Here is a 23790-nt window from a genome sequence, read left to right as displayed (position 1 = left end):
AGAAGCTACAAGTCCGCAGAAATCAGAAGAGCAGACACAAGGGCATTGCCATGTGGCAGGAGGTAAAGATGAAGGCCAATGAATCCCAAGGATTTGGGAGAGCTGGCACCAGGATGCTACAGACCTTGGGGAGAAAATGTGTCCTTGATGATACTTTGACTTTGGACTTCTAGTCTCTGAAACCAAGAGCTGATAACCTCTTGTTCAACTGGCAAAAGAAAAAAAAGAGGTAAACTAACAGGAATAATTACAATTAGGGTTGTCTTAGTTTGCTAGGACAGCTGTGACAAATACCGCATACCAGTTGACTTAGCAGGAATTGACTGTTTCACAGTTTCAGAAACTAGAAGTCCAAAATCAAGGCCTCAGCAAAGCTACACTTTCTCCAGGCTGTAGCATTCTGGTGCTGCCTTGCCACGATCCTTGGGTTTCCCTGACTTGCTTCTCTGCTTCCTGTCACCTGACAATCTCTCTATTTTTGTGTCTGCTCTTCTGGTATTCACTGATGTCAGGCCTCTTCGTGTGGCTTGTCTTAAAAAAGCCTCCAGTAATATGGATGAATTCCCACCCTAAGGCAGTCCGGCCACACCTAAGTAGGATTTTAGAAGTTCCTATTCGCAAATGAGTATGCACCTCAACTAGCTATACATCTTTAAAGGGTCCTATTTTCAAATGGCTTCCTACCCTAAAACACAGATTAAGCTAAAGTGTATGTCTTTTGTTGGGGTAGATAATTCAATTTACCACAAGGACTGAGATGAATGTCACTTGAAAAATCTGAACATTGGTTGGAGTATTGGTGTCTAACTTTGGGGATATTATAAATTCTGAAAAGTACTTGTATCCCCATTTTTGGTCTTAAGTTGAGAAAAGAAAGGATAAAGAGAGAGATTCTGATTATGTAGATTTTGAAAAACTCTCTAGTTTTCAAAATCTGCCATCATAAGCAATAAGAAAATAGAAGTCTTTCATCTCCCCAAGAACACCAGAGATTCCACAATGATGTTTGAAAAAAGAAAGACGAATTGAGAAAGGGAAACTTGATGCCCTCCTACAGACTAGGTGGGATATAGCATTATAGAATTCTAAGGTCTTTCAAAGTCACTACCTCATCAGTACTTCCTATGCACATATGCCTGCCGTTACATTTCCACAGAAGAAGTTTACTACTTTCAGTATGAGCATCTCCAGTGTTGGGGATACATTATTTTGGGGTGTAGTCCATCTCATCTGGAACTCTATTGGAAAAGACCAACATATATAAAACAAAAATTTGTGTCCCTGTAACTTCTACCAACCGAGCTTATTTCTACCCCTTGAGGTTCATTGAACATTTCTACTTCCTCTTCCACCCAAAAACATGGGATTATTGAGGACAGCTAAATCATTCCTTCTGAGACTTGTCTGTTAGTTTTTAAATATGCTTTTGCTTATGTCATAAATTCGTACCTCTTAAGAATCCTGGTAGTTTCCATTTAACTCTCTTCCAGTCTGTTGTGTCCATCTAGGAAGTGCGTTGCCCAGAAGTGTTTGTAATATCAACAGGAATTCTGTTCAACACACAATAGAACCTTGGTGATGTCTCACCATTCTAGATAATGTCCTCCCCTTAATGCAGTGGGATTATTCGTACTGTGAACTAACGACCCCAAACCTCTTTCACACTTGCCACAGATAAACCAGACCTCCTCCATTCTGTACTAATGTAGATGGTTTCTTTGCAAATAAGCATAGGTCCTTACATTTCTTTCTCCTAAGTTCAATTTAATTTGTTTTTACACTATGTCAGGGCCATCCAATTCTATAAAATAATGTATAAACTATCTTTCACAATATTGTGTCTCACAAACTTGATAAGCATATTGTTTTCTCTATCAACTTACTGATAAAAATGCTGAAAAGTATGGACTGAGTATACACACCAAAAATATGTTTTTGATCTAAATCTATTAATCAAACATTCTTTAGTTATGTTATTCAACCAACTACTAATCCTCATTTGGATATTAGTATACACGTACACTTCTTATTTACAGATCGTTATGATAACTTTGTGAAAGATTTGCTAAGGGACAGTTAGGCTTCTTTGTTGACTAATGTAAAATAACTCTAAGAAATAAGGTTGATCCAACAGCGGTTGTTCTTGATAATACACTGTAATCTGGGAGATCATAGCTTGTCTTCTAGGGGTCTATATATGTTCCTTGTTATAGTTATGCAACACAATGTCAAGATATTTCTAGCCTTCAGTTAAGGAACCCAGGATCCTTGGGCCTCTTAAGCTGTGGTGAGGGTATAGGTGGGGGACAAATAAGCTTTTCAGAATAGGAGAACCTTCCATATTTGTTTTTTCTTAGGGGGTCACTTTAAGTCAAATTTCTGGACCTTGATCCTAAAAGGATGATTTGTTTCTTGTGTCCATTTGAAGTTTATTTACGAGGAAAATCCTACTTTGACATACTTTGCAGAGAAATATGAGTTTATAACATTAGGATCTGAAAACAGCCCAGAACCAAATTTCCTTAGATAAGCTGAAAGTTTTACATTTTTCATTAAAAAAGGTTCAAAACTCATAACATATGTGCAGATAAAAATAAGAAAGAGTTTATAACATCAGGATTTGGAAAATATGACAGGGAAAATTTTCCTTAGATATAAATCTTTAAAAATTAAAATCTTACATTACAGGTGTGGTGGATTGAACCCCATTGTGTGGTATCTGTCAGAGTAGCCTGAAATACTAAAACAACCAGGTTCAAAATTCAAAAGATTCAAAAGGGTACACAGGGAAAATTCTTCCTTTTATTTCTGCTTCCCAACCATCTAGTTATCCTCACTGGAGGCAATGAACTTTATTAGTTATGTGTGGGTGTGTGTGTGTGCAGGTAGGAGTGTGTGTGTGTGTCTATTTTCTTCTATAGATATGCTATGTGTATACAATCCAATATGTAAACATATGTGGATTTAGTTTTAACATGATTGTGTTTATTACACATATTTTCTTTATTTTTAATATTTTTTAGAGATTATTCTAAGGCACAACCTCTTTAAATATATTGTAAGGGTTGTTCTTCAAAATATCATACTAAAATTAAGTTATGGTGTGAGAATGTGAAATGGTACAGCCTCTGTGGAAAACAGTTTGGCAGTTCCTCAGAAAGTTAAACATAGAACTACCACGTAACCCGCAATCCCACTTCTAGTTATATGCCCAAAGAATTGAAATCAGGGAGTTAAACAGATATTTCGTACCAACATTCATAGTGGCATTATTCACAATTTTGTGCCGTTATTTACAAAAGATGGCAGCAACCCGAATGTCCATAGTGTGGAACGAGCAGATGACACTTGATGGGTAGATTGTCTGTTTGCAATGGATGGAAAAGCCTTGGGAATGGATGCTGGTGATGGAAGCACATTGCGAATGCAATTAATAACACTGAATTGCGTATTTGATAGTGGTTTAAATGAGACATTTTAAATGGTGTATATGTTACCAGAAAAAAAACTTTTCAAAAGCATAGACCTGTACAACATAAAGAGAAAAATCTATTGTAAACAATGGATCTTAGTTAACGGTACAATTATAATAACATTCTTTCATGAATTGTAACAAATGTACCACACTAATGCAAGGTGTTAATAATAATGTGTTACATGGAACTCTGTATTCTAAACATAATTTTTCTGTCAGCCTACAACTTCCCTAATTAAAAAAAAAAGAATGAGCCCTAATGTAAACTACAGACTATAGTTAATAGTACAATTATAGCAGCATTTCATCAATTCAAACAATTACAGAATTGTTTCATCAATTTTAACAGAAGTATGCAAAATGTTCATAATTGGGAGAACTCTGTGTGGGGGAAGGGCCTGGTATATGGGAACTCCAGATTTTCAGCATGATTTTCCTGTAAATCTACCACCACTCATAAAAAAAAAAAATTAAAAAATCCTGAAGAGCACATATGTGCCAATTTTTGTTCAACTTATAGACAATGCCTGGTACACATAAAAATTTAGAGATTGCTTTCAATACTTTCTTCCACTCAAATACTTCTGTGGGGGAACCACAGCTTCAGTCTTTATTTACTGCTAAAGTCTTTTCAGAAATGTTGCCTGTGGAGGTTTTGAACCTGATGAATTCCAGAAAATCACCTTCTTAAAGCTAATCCATTCCTGTAGGTGTGAACCTATTGTAAGTCGGTTTTCATGAGGTTACTTTAGGTAAGGCATGACCCAGAATGAGTCTTTCTACTGGGGAGTCCTTTATAAACAGGATGAATTCAGCCAGAGAGAAAGCCATGGAAGAAAGAAACTGAAAGCAACAAAACCCAGAAGAAAAGGGAGAGACCAGTGGATGATACTAGGTGCCTTGCCATGTGATAGAAAAAGAAGGATCGATGGCAGCTTTTCTTTGGAAAAAAACATCACTTTGATGATCCACTGATTTGGGCATCTTCTCAGCCTCAAACATTTCTCTCAAGCTAATAAGTTTCCATCGTTATAGCCAACCCATTTCATGGCACATTGCCTTCAGCAGCTTAGTCAACTAAAACATCGCTCTTCTTCTTTAACTAATCATTTTAATATAAAAACAGTAAAAGAAAGTAAAGGAATGAGACTTCTTTGTGGAATAAACAGCAAAAGGACTACTTAAAATACAGCAATATATACCAAGGCCAAAGTTGACAACTAGCTATAAAGTCCCAAGATAAAGTGGTTGGAAAGTTAATTGTTTGCCAAACTCTTATTGGTTTAGTACGGCTATTATCATTAAAGAACAATATGAAGGTTGACCTGTGTTCAGACACGTCAGTTCTCTAAACCACTTGTCCAAGGTCATGTGTGCATATCAGCCAAGGGACAATATTGCTCAGAGCTCTGTGTGTCAGTGGTATTTACAGAAGGGTGTGTGATAGAAAAAGTAAATAGAATTCATTCGTACTGTTTCCTTTTTCCTCCTTCATTCTTCATATAGGAATGATATGGAGAGGTATAGATTCTCCTAGGATAAATCCTAACTAAAAGTTCCAGCCAGGGGACTAGTAAGCTGGCTAATGAAGGGGTGTCGGGAACTGCCTGTTTCATGGCCTTGTAAACATCAGTGAAAATATTTACTAATGAACACAGACCATCTTTCCCTGAACCAGACACTGGAGACTCTGTTTGAATCAGACTCCCAGGTTCCTTCCTAGCCACTTTCAGAGACAGGAATGCCTTTGGTAAGTTTTTATAAAATTCCCATATTTTCTTTGCTACAAAAAGAAATTTCTTCATTTATTAGTCCATATTGACTAATAGTATAATATCTCATTGCCACGGATATGCAATATCACTTATTGTTCTTTCCTGGAGATTTTTAGCTATAAAAGAAATATGAATAATAGGGGGGAGGTGAAATCTGTACTTTGTGAAACAACTCCCACTCGTAATATTTTTCTTCTTTGCTACATGCAGTTTCTTTGTCTTTGTTTTTTCTTTTCTCTTCAAGTTAGAAGATAAGTATTTTTTTATTTGATTCCTAGGTGGAATTAAGCAAATTAAAACACAGGACTCAGTTCTAGTACTTTTTTCTTGTTGAAAATATGGTACCATATTCTGGTGAAAACAAGAAGAAATGTCAAGGGAAATTTTCTGAGGGATAGTTAAATAATGATTTATTTATTTTTAATTTAGAATGAAAGGCAGATAAATGATAACATTTCCTCCTGATTATTCCTAAAGTTTCTTTATAGCATAAAATCTGTTGATATAAATCAACGGCCATGCTGATTTATTTTGTTGTGTTCAATGTTATTTTGTCATATTCAATCTGGAAATCTGAGGAAAAGTGTTATGCTTTTAAAGTTTGATATAGATCAATTTGACCCTACTGAGTTGCCTAGTGTGCCATGTGATGAGATATAGAAAATCCACTGGCCCCACAGGGCCTCTGCTATTGGCACAGAGAGCAGCAGTTGCATTGTTAATGCTTGAAAATAAAGTTCTTTAGAATGCGATTCTTATAACAAATCTATACCAACAATACTAAATATGCTAATCTTCATGATATCTAGAAGCACAGCCAAGAGTAATTTTATCTAGGACTAAAGTAGCAAATCCATTTTGTTTCCAATATTTTATTTTGAAAATCTCCAAACATACAAAAAGTTGAAATAATTATACCATGAACCCCCCAGCCTAGAATCTGTAATTAACATTTTGTTATTTTGGCTTAATCATACCCTATCCAATATCCATCCAACTATCCATCCATTATTTCAGCTTCTTCATTTTTATGATGTAAATTGCAGACTTCATGTACTTTACCCCTAAACGCTTAAGGATGAAAATCTCTAACTAAAATTCAATACTGTTAACTATTTTCTTTGAGATAAAATTCACATGCAGTGAAATGCACCAGTCTTTGGTGTACCATTCAGTGAATTTTGATAATGCCAGTATCTGTTTATTCCAAATCCTTAACAAGATAAAGAAAATTATCATCATTACTGGCTAGAAAGTTCCCTCATTCCCCTACACTGGCAGTCTCTGATCCCACGCCCCAGAAACACGTATGCTACTTATTTATACAATGTATAAGTATAACAGTTTTAGTTTCATCCACGTTGTATGTATCTGTAGGTCATTCATTCCTTGCTTATTATTACATTGTATTCTATTGTAGGAATACACTACAGTTTGCTTATTCATTCTCCTGTTGATGAACACAGCTTTTCCTGGTTTTGTGCTTTTATAAGCGAACCAGTTATGAACTTTCTTATAGAAGTTCTTATGTAAGTTTTCCTCTGGACATATATTTTCAGTCTCTTAGGCAAATATGTAGGAGTAGAATCGTTGGATCATAGTGTAATTTTAATCTTAGTTTTTTAAGACAGTGTCAGAGATTTTTCCAAAGTGATTGCATAATTTTAACACCTTCACCAACTTTGTATGAAATTCCGGATACCCTGTATCCTTGTCAGTGTTGAAGTTGTCAGAACTTTTAATTTTATCCATATTGGTAGTTGAGCAGTGCTATCTAATTGTGGTTTTATTTTTGCATTTCCCTAATGACTAATCTTGAACATTTTCCCATGGGCTTAATGATCATTTGCATATCTTCCTTTGTGAAATATCTGTCCAAATACTTGACCAACTATTACATCAAATTATGAATAGTTGAGCGCTAGGAGTTTTTCATAAATATACATTTAGGATGTAAGTCCTTTATCAAATACATATTTTGTAAATATTCTCCTCTAGGATGTACCATGCGCATTCATTCCTTAATTTTGCTGAGCAGTAGTTTTTAATTTTGATGAAATCTGTCTTATCTAATAAAACTTTTCTTAATTCCAACTTTAAAGATATTCTCCTATGTTTTCTTCTAGAAGCCTGCAAATTTTAGCTTTTATGTACAGTTATGTAACTATATTGGATTCATTTATTGTGCATGGTGTGAAGTGGGAGTTTGGGTTCTTATATTTTTCATATGAATATCTAGCTGTGCCAACACCTTTCTAAAATTTTAATTTTCCGTGTTTTTTTAAAGCAATGTTAGTCGCAAACCATACAATCCATGCAACATTTATAATCAATGGCTCTCAGAATCATCACAGAGCTGTGCTTTCATCACCACAATCAATTTTAGAACATTTTCATTGCTCCAAAAAGAAAAAAGAAAACATTCCCCTTCCAATCCCCTGTTATTGACACTTAGTAATGATCTGCTACCTTTGTTTCCATTGATGGAATAATATTATAGTATTACTGTTAGTTGTAGTCCACAGTTTGCATTAGGTGTATTTTTCCCATATACCACCCAATTATTAACACCTTGCAATGGTGACATACAACTGTTCTAGCTCACGGAAGAGCATCCTTACATTTGTACTATGAACCAGCTCCATCACCCACCACAGGGCTCACTAAGTTATAGAGTCCCATGTTTCATTCTCTAACTTTCCTTCTAGTGCCATACATGACTCTAAATTTCCCCCTTCAACCACAATCACACATATGATTCAGCACTTTAATTACTCACAAAAATGTGCTCCCATCACCTCTATTCAGCTTCAAACATTTGTAATTAGCCTAATTACAAATTCTGCACTAATATCAGATCTCCATTCTCTACTCTCATTCTTATTCTTGGTAGCCTGTATTCAGATTTTAACTCTATGAATTCACTTATGATTAAATTATATTAGTGAGATCATCAATATGTTTCCTGTCGTGCCTGGTTTATTTGACTCAACATAGTGTCCTCAAGGTTCATCCATGTTGTTGTATGCATTAGGATCACATTCCTTCTCACGGCTGAATAATATCCTTCTATGTGTATAAACCACATTTTGTTCATCTGTTCATTCATTGGTTGGTGGAAACTTGGGTTGCTGCCATCTTTTGGCAATTGTGAATAATGCTGCTTTGAACATTGGTGTGAAAATGTCTGTTCACATCCCTGCTTTCAGTTCTTCTGAGCATTTCTAGAAACAGGATTGCCAAATCATATAACAATTCCATTCTTAGTTTCCTATGGAACTGTCAAACTGTCTTTCACAATGGATGTACCATTTTACATTCCCAACAGCAGTGAATAAATTTTGAATAACGTTTCTTATTCCTCCACATCCTCTCCATCACCAGCAGTTTTCTTTTTGTTTAACAATGGCCATTCTAGTAGGTCACAAAATGATATCTCGTTGTGGTTTTGATTTGCATTTCCCTCGTATGTTTGTTGAGCATATTTCATGCCCTTTTTAGTCAGTATATTTCCTCTTTAGAAAAATGGCTGTTCAAGTCTTTGGTCCATTTTTTAGTTGGGCTGTGTCTTTTTTAATTGCTGAGTTGTAGGGTTTCTTTATACAGTCTAGATATTGAACTTTTTCTCTATATGTGGCTTCCAAACTTTTTTTCCATTGAGTAGGCTGTCTTTTCACCATCATGACAACATCCTTCAAAGCACAATAGTTTTCATATTGAGGAGGTCCCATTTATCTATTTTTCTTTCATAATTTGTACTTTGGGTGCAAGCCCTAAGAAACCACCACCTACTACTAAATAGTGAAGATGCTTCCCTACATTTTCTTCTAGGAATTTTATGGGCCTGTTTCTTAGGTTTAGTTAGCACTTTGAGCCTTTATAACATATCATAAGGTGTGAGAAAGGGGTCCTCTGTCATTCTTTTGGATATGGACATCCAGTTCTCCCAACACCATCTGTTGAAGAGACTGCTCTGCCCCAGTTGAGTGAACTTGGCAGCTTTGTCAAAAATGAATTGACTATGTGACAGGGTGTTGAGAATAGACAGTCATTTATATTTTAAAACCTTAACTTCTGTGTGAGACTTCAGCAAAAAATATGTATTTGGTTCAAAATCTATATTTTGACTAGTGCATTTCCTAATATAACTTATATGGACAGGTTAATTGAACAGCATAAGTACACGGAACCTTGAATAGGGCATGAGATTTTCTAGGTTTGTCCAGTGTGAGGCCCAGATAAATCCCAGAGTGACTTAAACAGTGAATAAAGAAGTACTTGCCAAGTCCCCCGGGGGAATGGGAATAAAGGGGCAAAATTCAACTTCCCCATTTGGACACTTCTTAATATTTTCACAAGCAACAGGCTGAGCCCTCAGTCTTGGGGGTTGTTCATATGAAACATCCTCACAAAGGTAGGCTAAACCTGCTTAAAATCAGGCCTAAGGGTCATCCCCAGAGAATGTCTTTTATTACTCAAATGTGGCCTCTCTCTCTCTTAGCCAACATGGTAAGCGAACTCACTGCCCTCCCCCTCTCTACTTGGGATATAATTCTTAGGGGTGTAAACCTCCCTGGTAACATGGGACAGAAATCCTAGAATGAGCTGGAACTCAGCATCAAGGGACTGAGAAAACCTTCTTGAGTGAAAGGGGGAAGAGAGAAATGAGACAAAATAAAGTGTCAGTGACTGAGAGATTTTGAACAGAGTCGAGAGGTTATCCTGGAGGCTATTCTTATACATTATGTAAATGTCCCCTGTTAGTTTAGGGTGTATTAGAAAGGCTAGATAGAAATTCTTGAAACTATAGAGCTATGTCCCAGTAGCCATGTTTCTACTGGAAAAAAAATGATATCACTTTTGCAATGTGACTGTGTGATTGTGAAAACCTTGTGTCTGATGCTCCTTTTATCTACAGTATGGACAGATGATAAAACACATGGAATGAAAGAAAATAAATAATGGGGGAATAAATGTTTAAAAAAATGAGTAGATTGAAATACTAGTGATCAATGAATGGGAGCAGTAAGGGGCACAGAAAAAAAGCAGGGGGAACAAAGTTTAAAATATATTGGGTAGATGGAAATACTAGCAATCAATGAGAGGGAGGGGTAAGAGGTACGATAGGTATGGGTTTTTTCTTTTTTTTTTATTTGTTTTTCTGGAGTGATGCAAGCATTCTAAGAAATGATCATGGTGATGAATATACAAATATGTGATGATATTGTGAGTCATTGATTATATACCAAGAATAGAATGTTCATATGTTAAAAAAATGAATTGACTGTAAATGCGTGGGTCTAGTTCTGAACTTTCAATTCAGTTCCAATTGATAAGTATGCCTATCTTCACGCCAATACCATGCTGTTTTGTCCCCTGTAGCTTTGTAATTAGCTCTAAAATAAAAAAAATACAAGTTTTACAACTTCTTTCTTCTTTTTACAAGATGTTTTTAGCTATCTGGTGCCCTTACATGTCCAAATAAATTTGAGAATTGGCTTTTCCATTTCTTCAAAGTAGATGGGAATTTTAATTGGGATTGCATTGATTCTGTAAATCAATTTGCATAGAACTGAAATTTCAATATGTAGTTTTCCAATCCATGAACATGGAATGTACTTCCGTTTATTAAGCCTTCTTTGATTTCTTTTTGCACTATTTTGTAGTTTTCTGAATACAAATCCTTTATGTTCTGGTTAACTTTATTCTTAGATATTTGCTTCTTTTACACAAGATTGCAAGTGTATTTTTCCCTTGATTTTTTCCTCAGATTGCTCATTATAAGTATATAGAAACATTATTGATGTTTATGTGTTGCTCTTTTTTTTTTTCTATTTTTTTTTATTAATTAAAAAAAGAATTAACAAAACAATTAGAAATCATTCCAATCTACATGTACAATCAGTAATTCTTAATAACATCACATAGTTGCATATTCATCATTTCTTAGTACATTTGCATCGATTTAGAAAAAGTAATAAAAAGACAACAGAATAAGAATTAAAACAATAATAGAAAGAAAAAAAACAAAAACAAAAAACCTATACCTCACATGCAGCTTCATTCAGTGTTTTAACATAATTGCATTACAATTGGGTAGTATTGTGCTGTCCATTTCTGAGTTTTTATATCCAGTCCCGTTGTACAGTCTGTATCCCTTCATCTCCAAATATCCCTTCTCTTTTTTTCTTTTTTTTTTAATTAACGGAAAAAAAAAGAAATTAACCCAACATTTAGAGATCATACCATTCTACACATGCAATCATTAATTCTTAACATCATCACATAGATGCATGATCATCATTTCTTAGTACATTTGCATTGGTTTAGAAGAACTAGCAACATAACCGAAAAAGATATAGAATGTTAATATAGAGAAAAAAATAAAAGTAATAATAGTAAAATCAAAACAAAACAAAACAAAACAAAACAAAAACCTATAGCTCAGATGCAGCTTCATTCAGTGTTTTAACATGATTACTTTACAATTAGGTATTATTGTGCTGTCCATTTTTGAGTTTTTGTATCTAGTCCTGTTGCACAGTCTGTATCCCTTCAACTTCAATTACCCATTGTCTTACCCTGTTTCTAACTCCTGCTGAACTCTGTTACCAATGACATATTTCAAGTTTATTCTCGAATGTCCGTTCACATCAGTGGGACCATACAGTATTTGTCCTTTAGTTTTTGGCTGGATTCACTCAGCATAATATTCTCTAGGTCCATCCATGTTATTACATGGTTCATAAGTTTATCTTGTCTTAAAGCTGCATAATATTCCATCGTATGTATATACCACAGTTTGTTTAGCCACTCTTCTGTTGATGGAGATTTTGGCTGTTTCCATCTCTTTGCAATTGTAAATAATGCTGCTATAAACATTGGTGTGCAAATGTCCGTTTGTGTCTTTGCCCTTAAGTCCTTTGAGTAGATACCTAGCAATGGTATTGCTGGGTCGTATGGCAATTCTATATTCAGCTTTTTGAGGAACCGCCAAACTGCCTTCCACAGTGGTTGCACCCTTTGACATTCCCACCAACAGTGGATAAGTGTGCCTCTTTCTCCGCATCCTCTCCAGCACTTGTCATTTTCTGTTTTGTTGATAATGGCCATTCTGGTGGGTGTGAGATGATATCTCATTGTGGTTTTGATTTGCATTTCTCTAATGGCCAGGGACATTGAGCATCTCTTCATGTGCCTCTTGGCCATCCGTATTTCCTCTTCTGAGAGGTGTCTGTTCAAGTCTTTTTCCCATTTTGTAATTGGGTTGGCTGTCTTTTTGTTGTTGAGATGAACAATCTCTTTATAAATTCTGGATACTAGACCTTTATCTGATATATCATTTCCAAATATTGTCTCCCATTGTGAAGGCTGTCTTTCTACTTTCTTGATGAAGTTCTTTGATGCACAAAAGTGTTTAATTTTGAGGAGTTCCCATTTATTTATTTCCTTCTTCAGTGCTCTTGCTTTAGGTTTAAGGTCCATAAAACCGCCTCCAGTTGTAAGATCCATAAGATATCTCCCAACATTTTCCTCTAACTGTTTTATGGTCTTAGACCTAATGTTTAGATCTTTGATCCATTTTGAGTTAACTTTTGTATAGGGTGTGAGAGATGGGTCTTCTTTCATTCTTTTGCATATGGATATCCAGTTCTCTAGGCACCATTTATTGAAGAGACTGCTCTGTCCCAGGTGAGTTGGCTTGACTGCCTTATCAAAGATCAAATGTCCATAGATGAGAGGGTCTTTTTCTGAGCACTCTATTCGATTCCATTGGTCGATATATCTATCTTTATGCCAATACCATGCTGTTTTGACCACTGTGGCTTCATAATATGCCTTAAAGTCAGGCAGCGCGAGACCTCCAGCTTCGTTTTTTTTCCTCAAGATGTTTTTAGCAATTCGGGGCACCCTGCCCTTCCAGATAAATTTGCTTATTGGTTTTTCTATTTCTGAAAAATAAGTTGTTGGGATTTTGATTGGTATTGCATTGAATCTGTAAATCAATTTAGGTAGGATTGACATCTTAACTATATTTAGTCTTCCAATCCATGAACACGGTATGCCCTTCCATCTATTTAGGTCTTCTGTGATTTCTTATAGCAGTTTTTTGTAGTTTTCTTTATATAGGTTTTTTGTCTCTTTAGTTAAATTTATTCCTAGGTATTTTATTCTTTTAGTTGCAATTGTAAATGGGATTCGTTTCTTGATTTCCCCCCTCAGCTTGTTCATTACTAGTGTATAGAAATGCTACAGATTTTTGAATGTTGATCTTGTAACCTGCTACTTTGCTGTACTCATTTATTAGCTCTAGTAGTTTTGTTGTGGATTTTTCCGGGTTTTCGACGTATAGTATCATATCGTCTGCAAACAGTGATAGTTTTACTTCTTCCTTTCCAATTTTGATGCCTTGTATTTCTTTTTCTTGTCTAATTGCTCTGGCTAGAACCTCCAACACAATGTTGAATAATAGTGGTGATAGTGGACATCCTTGTCTTGTTCCTGATCTTAGGGGGAAAGTTTTCAATTTTTCCCCATTGAGGATGATATTAGCTGTGGGTTTTTCATATATTCCCTCTATCATTTTAAGGAAGTTCCCTTGTATTCCTATCTTTTGAAGTGTTTTCAACAGGAAAGTATGTTGAATCTTGTCGAATGCCTTCTCTGCATCAATTGAGATGATCATGTGATTTTTCTGCTTTGATTTGTTGATATGGTGTATTACATTAATTGATTTTCTTATGTTGAACCATCCTTGCATACCTGGGATGAATCCTACTTGGTCATGATGTATAATTCTTTTAATGTGCTGTTGGATACGATTTGCTAGAATTTTATTGAGGATTTTTGCATCTGTATTCATTAGAGAGATTGGTCTGTAGTTTTCTTTTGTAATATCTTTGCCTGGTTTTGGTATGAGGGTGATGTTGGCTTCATAGAATGAATTAGGTAGTTTTCCCTCCACTTCGATTTTTTTGAAGAGTTTGAAGAGAATTGGTACTAATTCTTTCTGGAACGTTTGGTAGAATTCACATGTGAAGCCATCTGGTCCTGGACTTTTCTTTTTAGGAAGCTTTTGAATGACTAATTCAATTTCTTTACTTGTGATTGGTTTGTTGAGGTCATCTATGTCTTCTTGAGTCAAAGTTGGTTGTTCATGTCTTTCCAGGAACCCGTCCATTTCCTCTAAATTGTTGTATTTATTAGCGTAAAGTTGTTCATAGTATCCTGTTATTACCTCCTTTATTTCTGTGAGGTCAGTAGTTATGTCTCCTCTTCCATTTCTGATCTTATTTATTTGCATCCTCTCTCTTCTTCTTTTTGTCAATCTTGCTAAGGGCCCATCAATCTTATTGATTTTCTCATAGAACCAACTTCTGGCCTTATTGATTTTCTCTATTGTTTTCATGTTTTCAATTTCATTTATTTGTGCTCTAATCTTTGTTATTTCTTTCCTTTTGCTTGCTTTGGGGTTAGCTTGCTGTTCTTTCTCCAGTTCTTCCAAATGGATAGTTAATTCCTGAATTTTTGCCTTTTCTTCTTTTCTGATATAGGCATTTAGAGCAATAAATTTCCCTCTTAGCACTGCCTTTGCTGCGTCCCATAAGTTTTGATATGTTGTGTTTTCATTTTCATTCGCCTCGAGGTATTTGCTAATTTCTCTTGCAATTTCTTCTTTGACCCAGTCGTTGTTTAGGAGTGTGTTGTTGAGCCTCCACGTATTTGTGAATTTTCTGGCACTCTGCCTATTATTGATTTCCAACATCATTCCTTTATGGTCCGAGAAAGTGTTGTGTAAGATTTCAATCTTTTTAAATTTGTTAAGACTTGCTTTGTGACCCAGCATATGGTCTATCTTTGAGAATGATCCATGAGCACTTGAGAAAAAGGTGTATCCTGCTGTTGTGGAATGTAATGTCCTATAAATGTCTATTAAGTCTAGTTCATTTATAGTAATATTCAGATTCTCTATTTCTTTGTTGATCCTCTGTCTAGATGTTCTGTCCCTTGATGAGAGTGGTGAGTTGAAGTCTCCAACCATTATGGTATATGAGTCTATTTCCCTTTTCAATGTTTGCAGTATATTCCTCACGTATTTTGGGGCATTCTGATTCGGTGCGTAAATATTTATGATTGTTATGTCTTCTTGTTTAATTGTTCCTTTTATTAGTATATAGTGTCCTTCTTTGTCTCTTTTAACTGTTTTACATTTGAAGTCTAATTTGTTGGATATTAGTATAGCCACTCCTGCTCTTTTCTGGTTGTTATTTGCATGAAATATCTTTTCCCAACCTTTCACTTTCAACCTATGTTTATCTTTGGGTCTAAGATGTGTTTCCTGTAGACAGCATATAGAAGGATCCTGTTTTTTAATCCATTCTGCCAATCTATGTCTTTTGATTGGGGAATTCAGTCCATTGACATTTAGTGTTATTACTGTTTGGATAATATTTTCCTCTAACATTTTGCCTTTTGTATTATATATATCATATCTGATTTTCCTTCTTTCTACACTCTTTTCCATATCTCTCTCTTCTGTCTTTTTGTATCTGACTCTAGTGCTCCCTTTAGTATTTCTTGCAGAGCTGGTCTCTTGGTCACAAATTCTTTCAGTGACTTTTTGTCTGAGAATGGTTTAATTTCTCCCTCATTTTTGAAGGATAATTTTGCTGGATATAGGAGTCTTGGTTGGCAGTTTTTCTCTTTTAGTATTTTAAATATATCATCCCACTGTCTTCTAGCTTCCATGGTTTCTGCTGAGAAATCTACACAAAGTCTTATTGGGTTTCCCTTGTATGTAATGGATTGTTTTTCTCTTGCTGCTTTCAAGATCTTCTCTTTCTCTTTGACCTCTGACATTCTAACTAGTAAGTGTCTTGGAGAACGCCTATTTGGGTCTAATCTCTTTGGGGTGTGCTGCACTTCTTGGATCTGTAATTTTAGGTCTTTCATAAGAGTTGGGAAATTTTCAGTGATAATTTCTTCCATTAGTTTTTCTCCTCCTTTTCCCTTCTCTTCTCCTTCTGGGACACCCACAACACGTATATTTGTGCGGTTCATATTGTCCTTGAGTTCCCTGATACCCTGTTCAAATTTTTCCATTCTTTTCCCGATAGTTTCTGTTTCTTTTTGGAATTCAGATGTTCCATCCTCCAAATCACTAATTCTATCTTCTGTCTCTTTAAATCTATCATTGTAGCTATCCATTATTTTTTCTATGTTTGCTACTTTATCCTTCACTTCCATAAGTTCTGCGATTTGTTTTTTCAGTTTTTCTATTTCTTCTTTATGTTCAGCCCATGTCCTCTTCATGTCCTCCCTCAATTTATCGATTTCATTTTTGAAGAGGTTTTCCATTTCTGTTCGTATATTCAGCATTAGTTGTCTCAGCTCTTGTGTCTCATTTGAGCTATTGGTTTGTTCCTTTGACTGAGCCATATTCTCAATCTTTTGAGCGTGGACAGTTATCTTCTGCTGCTGGCGTCTGGGCATTTATTCAGATTTCTCTTGGTGTTGGACCCAGCAAGGTTGTAATATTTTTCTGTGAAATCTCTGGGTTCTGTTTTTCTTATCCTGCCCAGTAGGTGGCGCTCATGGCACACGTTTGTCTGCGGGTCCCACCAGTAAAAGGTGCTGTGGGACCTTAAACTTTGGAAAACTCTCGCCGTCCTGGGGGTTCGCTAGCCGAATCGGCTTGAGCCGGCCCGGGGTCCGAACGCAGGGAGGGTTGCTGGTCGCCGCAGCCAGGGAAAGAGCCCGTCCGAATTTCCTAGTCGGCCCTGGGCAACAAGCGTGGCGGGAGGGCGCCAGCGGCAGCGGCCCGCCCGAGAGAGTGCACGTTCCCCGGGAGTCACGGGTTTGGAAGGGGCCTCCCCCACCCGTCACCGTTCTCCGCGGCCTGGGGGTTTCCGATCCAATTCTCTCAGTTGGTCCGGGGGCTGCGCGTGGTGTGGGCGCCAGCCGTCTTTGTTTCAGGGGACCGCCTCTCCAATTCTCCCAGCCGGCCCGGGAAGGGGGAAGGGAGTAACTCCGGCCGCTTGCCACCCCGCCCGGTAAGGCCCGCGCGCCTCGGCGATCTCACCCGAGCTGCTTCTCTCAGCCAGCCAGCCGTTCCAGGATGGGGTACGCTGTCTTTTTTATCTCTGTTGTGGCTTTGGGCGCTTTCTGTATCGTTTCTACTCCCCTAGTAGGTGTCCTGGAGAAGAAACTAAGATCCGCGCGTCTTACTAAGCCGCCATCTTCCAGGAATCATGTATGTGTTGCTCTTGTATTGTGCCATTTTTTGAATGCATTTCTTAGCTTTAGTAGCATTGCTGTCAGTTCTTCGGGATTTTTTTCAGTGTAGGATCATGTTATCTGCAAATAGTGAAAGTTTTACTTCTTTTCTAATGTGAATGCCTTTTATTTATTTTTCTTGCCTAACTGCTCTGGCTAGAACTTCCAGTACAATGTTGAATAACAGTGGTGACAGGAGGCAATGTTGTCTTCCCCTAGCTTTTAGAGGGAAAGTTCTCAGTCTTTCCCCAATGAGTAGGTGTTTGCATTTCTTAGTTTTGTGTATTTGCCTTACATAAGAGTTGGACAGTTTTCAGCCATTACTTTCTCAAATATTCTTTCTGTGTCTTTTTCATATATGCTTTTATTATGTTGAGGAAATTTCCTTCAGTTCCTACCTTTCAAAGTGTTCTTATCAAGAAAAGTTGCTGGATTTTGTCAGATGCCTTTTTGCATTGATTGACTTGATCATTTACTTTTTCAACTTCAATTTGTTAATGTAGTGTATTACATTAATTTATTTTCTTGTGTTTAACCACACTTGCATACCTGGAATAAAACCTACATGATCAGGTGGGCCACGGTGGCTCAGCAGGTAAGAGTGCTTGCCTGCCATGCCTGAGGACCTGGGTTTGATTCCCGGTGCCTGCCCATGTTAAAAAAAAAAAAAACCTACATGATCATAATTTATAATTTTTGTAATGTGCTGTTGTGTGCTTCTAGAGAAAATTTCCCACTTCATCTAAGTTGTCTAATTTGCTGCCATACGGTTTTCATAGTGTCCTCTTATGATCCTTTTTTATTTCTGTGTGATCAGGAGTAATGTTCCCTTCTCATTTCTGATTTTGTTTATTAGCACCTCCTCTCTACTCTAGCTAAGGATTTGTCAGTTGTATAGATCTTCTCAAAGAACTAACTTTTGGTTTTATTGCTTATCTCTATTGTTTTTTTTTTTTTGCATTCAATTTCAATTATTTCCTCTCTAATCTTTGTTATTGCTTCTGCTTGCTTTGAGATCAGTTTGCTGTTCTTTTTCTAGTTCTTCCAAGAGTCTTTAATTGTACCTCTTTCTTTATTCTTCATGTGGGTATTTAGGGTTATCAATTTCACCCTCAGTCTTGCCTTCATTGCATCCCATAAGTTTTGATATGCTGTGTTCTCATTTTCATTCATCTCAAGATGTTTACTGATTTCTCTTGCAATTTCTTGCTTGACTCCCTGATTGTTTAAGAGTGTATTGTTTAACCTCCATATATTTGTGAATTTTCCACTTGTCCATCTGCTTTTGATTTCCAGCTTCATTGCATTATGACCATTATAAGAAAGTGCTTTGTATAATTTCAATCTTTTTTTATTTTTACTGAGACCTGTTCTGTGACTCAACATGTGGTCTGTCTTTGAGGATTATCCATGACCAAATGAGAAGAATGTACAATTTGCTGTTTTGGGTGCAATGTTCTGTATATTTCTGTTAGGTATTGTTCTTTTATCAAATTATTCAAGTTCTCTCTTTCCCTCTTGATTCTCAGTCTAGATAGTCTATGTATTGATGTGAATGGTATACTGAAGTCTCCAACTATTATTGTAGAAACACCTATTACTTCTTTCAATTTTGCCGGTATTTGCCCCATGTAATTTTGGGCATCCTGGTTAGGCACATAAATATTTATGATTGTTGATTTTTCTTGGTGGATTGCCCCTTTTAATAGTTAATAATTATAACTATATATTAATAAAAATATAATTTTATTTTACAAGATATAAAATGTTTTCTTCCTTTTCTATTATCACAGTTTTCATTTAAAGTCTATTTTCTCTGATACAAATATAGCTACCCCAGCTCTTTTTTTGTTACTGTTTTTGTGGAATATCTTTTTCTAGGCTTTCACTTTCAACCCATTTCTATCCTTGAGACTAAGATGAGTCTCTTGGTGATTTGTACAGTGAATAAAGAAGTATTTGCAAAGTCCTCTTGGCATAATGGCAAGAAAGGGGGAAAATTCAATTTCTCCATTTGGAGAACTCCTGATATTCTTGCAAGCAATGGGGACAACCAAATCAATAGGCCAAGCCCTCAATCTTGAGGGTTGTTCATATGAAATGAATCTCTGCAAAGGATAGGCTAAGCCTACTTAAAATCAGGCCTTAGAGTCACCCCCAGAAAGCCTCTTTTGTTGCTCAGATGTGGCCTCTCTCTCTCTCTCAGCCAACATGGCAAGTGAACTCATTCCCCTCCCCCTCTCTACATGGGACATGATTCCCAGGGGTGTAAACCTCCCTTGCAATGTGGAACAGAAATTCTAGCATGAGTTGGGACTCAGTATCAAGGGGTTGAGAAAACTTTCTTGACTGAAAAGGGGAAGAGAGAAATGAAACAAAATAAAGTGTCACTGGCTGAGAGATTGCAAACAGAATTGAGAGGTTATCCTGGAAGTTATTCTTATGCATTATATAGATACCCCTTTTTAGTTTATGGTGTTTTAGAGTAGCTAAAAGGAAGTGCCTAAACTGTAGAGCTGTGTTCCAGTAGCCATTTTTATTGAACATGAATGTATAATAATATAGCTTTCACAATGTGATTGTGTAATTGTGAAAACCTTGTGCCTGATGCTCTTTTTTATCAGGGTATGGACAGATAAGTAAAAAATATGGATAAAAAATAAATTGAGTTAGATTGAAATGCTAGTGGTCAATAAAAGGGAGTGGAAAGGGGTATGGCATGTATAAGTTTTTTCTTTCTTTTGCTAGAGAGATGCAAATGTTCAAAAAAAAATTATCGTAGCGATGAATACACAACTATGTGGTAAGAGTGTGAGCCATTGACTATAACCATGTCGAGAATATTTGCATGACAAAAATGACTGTATGTCCATGTTGATATGTCTGCCCATTGTTTATAACAAAAATATTAAAGGAAAAGGTAAGTTTCTTGTAGAGAGCATATAAATGGATCATATTTTTTATCCATTCTGCCAATCTTTGTCTTTTGATTGGGAAATTTAATCCATTAACATTCAATGTTATTATTGTGAAGACAGTACTTACTTCAATCATTTTATCCTTTCACCTTTATATGTCATATCTTGCTTTTGTCTTTTTTTACCCTTTTAGTTATCCTTACTGATAATCTTCATTTCTGCTTTTTCTCTTATTTTTTCTTCTCATTCTGCAGGACTCCCTTTAGTGTTTCTTGTAGGATAAGTCTCTTGTTAACTAACTCTATCAGCTTCTATTTATTTTTGAATGTTTAGAATTATCTCTCATTGTTGAGGGACAGTTTTGCTGGATAAAATATTTGGGGCTGACAGTTTTTCTCTTTCTGTATCTTAAATGTACATTGCCACTGCCTTCTTGCTTTTACAGTGAGAAATCAGTTCTTAATCGTATTGAGTGTCCCTTGTAGTGATGGATTACTTTTCTCTTGCTGCTTTTAGAATTGTCTTTATCTTCATCAGTTGTCAGTTTATTTAGTATGCATCTTGAAGTAGGTTTATGCAGATTTATTATTTGGAGAGGTTGCATTTCTTCGTTATGTATATCTGTCTTACATGAGAGCTGGTCAGTTTTTGGCCATTATTTCCTTAAAAATTCTTTCTGCTCCTTTCCCCTTCTTTTTTCCTTCTAGAACACCTATGATGCATACGTTTGGTCCTTCATTATGTCACTCGATTCCCTTAATCCCTGCACATTTTCCCCATTATTCTCTCTATCTTTCGTCTTTTTGATTTCTGATGCCCTATCTTCTTTCTTGCTGATCCTTTAATCTGCTTGTACAAATCTGTTGTTCTATACCTGCAGTGTATCTTTAATCTCATCTGTTGTTCCTTTCATTTCCTAAGTTTCCATTATTTTCCCCATGATTTCAAATCATCTTTATGCTCACCCAGTGTCTTCTTAATATCTTACACTTTTTAGCAATATTTTCCTTTATCACCTTGAATTGGTTTAGGGGATTTGTTTAAACATCTTTGATTAGCTGTTCAAATTCTGTATCTCCTTTGATCTTTTAAGTGTTCCTTTCTAGGCCATATCCTCCTGTTTCTTTAGTACACCTTGGAATTTTTTGCTGATATCAAGGCATTTGATTATTTTCACCAGATTATTCTAAATGTCTGTTTCTTTCTCTTGTCTAAGATTTTGTTGTTGATTGAGTTTGGGTTAAGGCTCTTCTTTGATCCTTGGTTCATCAGTATTTCCCAATCAAAACAAAGTCAGGGACCCACACTAGGGGTACAAACCAGTCCAAAGGACCCTGGGGAGAGAGTCAGGAAAGATGCCAAAAGCCCAATGGCATGCTTTCTTGGCTTACCCAGCAAATGGGGGTCTTCACCAAGAATCCTTTTGGATGGATCCTTGAAATTTTGCTTTCTGGGGCTGTTGAGAAGATAGTGCTCTTCAGGAACCTACTCCCCACAGCTCTAGGAAGGCAGGGTATTTTTGGACCTCTGGTGGCTCTATCTCTGATGTGGGTCAAACGCTAGCATGACTGATGCCTGTCTGGAATGGGCTAAAGCAACAGTACTATAAATTCACTGGCCAATCAATACCTGGATCAGCACTAGGCTATGTCCCCTTCTGTTCTTGGGGATGGATTTCCACAGCCCTTCCAGTCTGCAGTTGCCTGCCAGGCAGGGACAAGGCCAACAAAAAGCTGCTTATTGCAAGGGTGGGGGATGGGTGCCAGGAGCTGCAGCCACATGAGTTACTTACAGTTTTTCACTGCAGTTTCCATGTCTTTTAGTCCCATTCTTCCCTGGGTGCTGTGGCGTACTCCCCTGGTCTCTGGAGCCCCAGAACAGTTGATTCAGACACTTTCTTCCTGTCCATTAGCTGTTTTTGGAAGAGAAGTGAGCCCTGCAACTCTCTATCCTGCAATCTTCCTGGAAGCTGCTGTCAACATCATTTTTTAAAATCATTTTCCTTTCTCCACTGGATTGCTTTGGAGCCTTTGTAGGAGATGAATGTCAAGGGCAGATCTTATTTTCAGACCTTGTATTGAGTTCCATAGATCCATTTGTCTCTTCTTATGCATATACTTCACTGTCTTGATTTCTACCACTTCAAAGTAAATATTAAGGTCAGGTGGTATGAGACATCTTTGTTCTTTTACAAGATTGTTTGGATATTCTAAGCCTTCTGCATTTCCATAGACATTTTAGAATCAGCTTGTAAACTTCTACAAAAGAGCATGGTAAGATTACAACTATGACTGCCTTAAATTTATAGATTAATTTAGGAATAATCTCAAGAATATTGAGTCTTCCAAACCATAAACACAGTATACCTCTCAATTTATTAAGATCTTGTTTTATTTTCCTTAGCAGTGCTTTATAGTTTTCAGTATAGAGGTCTTATGACTTTTTTGTAATTTATTTCTAAAGATTTTAAGTTTTAAGATGCCTGTTTAAATGAAATTTTAAAATCTTGTTTACAATTTTTGAAGCTAAGATATAGAAATCAATTAACTTTTGCACATTGACCTTGTAAATATGAATACTGTGACCTTGCAAAATTCTAATAGTTACTTTGTAGATTCGTTAGGATTTTCTGCATAAACAAGTATGTCATCTGCAAACAGAGATAGTTTTACTTTGGTTATGATAATTATGCTTTTTAATCTTTGTCTCTTACCTTATTAAGATGGTTAAAACCTTCAATATATTGTTGAATAGAAGTGCTTAGAGTAGATATTATTGCCATGGGGTAAAACATCAATATATCACCTTTAAGTATGATGTTTGCTTTAGGTTTTTAATTAATGCCTTTTTTCAGATGGAGGAAGACCCCTGTTTTCCCAATTAACTGTGGATTTTTGTCATGAATGGTGAAGGATTTTATCAATGCTTTTTTTTTTGCATTTATTAATAATTATGTAGTTTTACTTCTTTATTTTGTTAATACAGGAAATTACTTTGATTGAATATCAAATGTTAAACTAACCTTGAAATAACCTGGGACAAACCCCATTTGGTGCATGGCATTATCCTTTTATGTATGTTGCTGGATTTTATTTGTTATTATTTTGTTAAGATTTTTGTGTCTTTATTCATGAGGAATATTAGTCTTAAATTTTATTTTTTGTTTTTGTAATGTCTGTCATATTTAGGTATCAGAATAAATGCAGGCTTCATAAAAATATCTGGGTTTATTTCTGCTGTCCCTATTTTCTGAAAGATCATTACCCACCTCCTCTAACAGTGAGTTACTATTTTCCGTATTTGTTTGATATGAGGCACTCATCCTCTAAGAGCCCATCACAGATTT

General features: G+C 36.2%; 1 long non-coding RNA gene across 2 annotated transcripts in view; it reads left to right on the top strand.

Annotated features, from left to right (window-relative positions):
- Positions 1–4952: 4952 nt before the first annotated feature.
- The window catches only part of LOC143666178 (uncharacterized), a 42420-nt gene continuing 23582 nt past the window's right edge, over positions 4953–23790 (top strand). For both annotated transcript variants that reach the window (XR_013167445.1, XR_013167444.1), the window contains exon 1: positions 4953–5225. This is a non-coding gene — a long non-coding RNA (uncharacterized LOC143666178). The remainder of the gene's footprint in view (positions 5226–23790) is intronic.

This window comes from Tamandua tetradactyla, chromosome 22, assembly GCF_023851605.1.
Source record: "Tamandua tetradactyla isolate mTamTet1 chromosome 22, mTamTet1.pri, whole genome shotgun sequence".
NCBI lineage: Eukaryota > Metazoa > Chordata > Mammalia > Pilosa > Myrmecophagidae > Tamandua > Tamandua tetradactyla.
Note: the sequence above shows the minus strand (reverse complement) of the source record. Positions and strands in the feature narration are given on the sequence as shown.